At 39.7% G+C, this 2,174-nt stretch overlaps 1 protein-coding gene across 1 annotated transcript in view; it reads left to right on the top strand.

The window, feature by feature from the left end:
* Positions 1-2,174, top strand: part of LOC306928760 (tudor domain-containing protein 7B-like) — a gene marked incomplete at both ends in the record, with an annotated part of 30,562 nt that overhangs the window by 14,342 nt on the left and 14,046 nt on the right. The window lies entirely within an intron of this gene.

Genomic DNA, 2,174 nt, shown 5'->3' with positions numbered 1-2,174 from the left:
GTGTGTGCGTGTGTGTGTGTGCGTGTCTCCTCTCTGTGCACAGATTGAGATTAGAGCTAATCTGGGAGTGACTGAGACAGTTAATCTGTGGCCAGGGCAGCAGAGCTATAGTTGTGCTGGTATTGAGGCCGGTCACCATGGCGACCCGTCGTGAGCTTGTAGATCGGCTGTTTTGGCCATTGGTTGTACGAAGAACTACAGAGCTTATAATAAACCGTGTGAAGATTTAGGGCAGCAGTAACACAGTATACAGGGTAACAGTTAGGTTAGAGTATCCAGTATACAGTACAGTATACAGGGTATTACAACCCAGTCTAGGGGAACCTTGGGTCGCAACATTAAAATGGACTCCCTCCTTCCCAGTTCCCAATTCAGTCAGGCCACACATGGTTAAAATCCTATGGCTGTAGGATTTATTCAAAATAAAATGCAGTGCAGTGTACAATACCTCAGGGTGGAGACCATAGTTTCCAAATAACAGAACAATAATAATAACATACCGGTACTCTTAACTAGCAAAAGGAAACCAAAACACAAATATCTGACCTAACAAAACAAACAAAAACAAAGAGAAGAGGTCCCCCACCCCTACATTACCCAATACATTACATTTATCACTTAAAAACTGACAAAGTGCTGGTGCTTAGGACTTGGCTAGAAGGAAGACATCAGAAGGACTGACAACAGGCAGCTTTATAGGTGAGCCTGGTCAGAGGAGCCAATCACCAGCCACCCACAGGGCCATAACACAGTATAATATTAGTAGTATAACATTTTAATTTTTAAACAGATTTAGGGCAGCAGTAACAGTTAGGTTAGAGTATACAGTATACAGGGTAACTGTATAGTTTCAGCTCATACAATTTGATTTCCTGTTTTTGACTATATAGAAGTGTCTATTTGTACGTCTCTAAATGTTATGATGAATTGAACAAGGTGGACCATCTTGTAAACAAGTGTAATGCTTTATGGTGTCGTCCACTCACAGTTAACAGTCTTTGTATTGAGTTGTGCTTGACATGTGCTGTAATTCTCCAAACTGTTAATAAATACTTCAATCAATCAATCAATCAATCAATCAATCAATCAATCAATCAATCAATCAACAATTTGAAAGATTTCATGACAATTATTTTCATTTATTTTTATTTTTATTTTTTATTTTAGGTTTTATGACCTCAGTTACAGCCACACAACCTGACCTTTGACCTCAGTTACAGCAACACAACCTGACCTTTGACCTCAGTTACACCCACACAACCTGACCTTTGACCTCAGTTACACCCACACAACCTGACCTTTGACCTCAGTTACACCCACACAACCTGACCTTTGACCTCAGTTACACCCACACAACCTGACCTTTGACCTCAGTTACACCCACACAACCTGACCTTTGACCTCAGTTACACCCACACAACCTGACCTTTGACCTCGGTTACACCCACACAACCTGACCTTTGACCTCAGTTACACCCACACAACCTGACCTTTGACCTCAGCTACACCCACACTACCTGACCTTTGAACATTCAGTGGATTTTCTGTGTTCTGGGGTTTTCTCTGTGTGTATCAATCTTTCATCAAATTTAGAGGCCCTCGTCTATGGAACTCCCTGTAGATGCTTCACTTAAATCCTCATTATCCTTCGGCCAATATTCAAAAAACATCTAAAGAAATATCTTATGTCTTCCTCTCTGTAGATTACATGATTTACTTTGATGTTATATTTTCTTTTGTGTGTTTGTTGTTGTATTGTTTATTTCCCTTTTTTGTGCAGTCTGTGTTTTTATATATTTATTGCACAGCTGCCCCCCTTTGCCAACTTGTAGTCTTTTGTATTAATTGTTCTTAATTTAACTTTTAATCTGTTTAATCAATGACCTCTTCCATACAGGAAAGGATTCCAAATAAGCCAGCTGGCTTCTTCCTTTCCTTGCATTGTATTTTTGTTCTTTGATATGTTATTGTCTATTTTTGAGTGGTGTAAACCACTCCTACAACTGGCTTTGTTAGTGCAGAAAAAATGAGCATGGTTGCTATGTTCACCCTGTTCACCCGGGTGTGATTTCATTACGTCAGACATGATTTCATTACGTCAGACAGGCTATATTACACCACTCAGTTCACACGGGTGTGATTTTTTGTACTACATGCTAAATAAATAAACCTAA

The sequence above is a fragment of the Electrona antarctica genome (genome assembly GCF_951216825.1).
Source record: "Electrona antarctica genome assembly, chromosome: 8".
Classification (NCBI taxonomy): Eukaryota; Metazoa; Chordata; class Actinopteri; order Myctophiformes; family Myctophidae; genus Electrona; species Electrona antarctica.
This window is presented reverse-complemented; position numbering and strand designations above follow the sequence as displayed.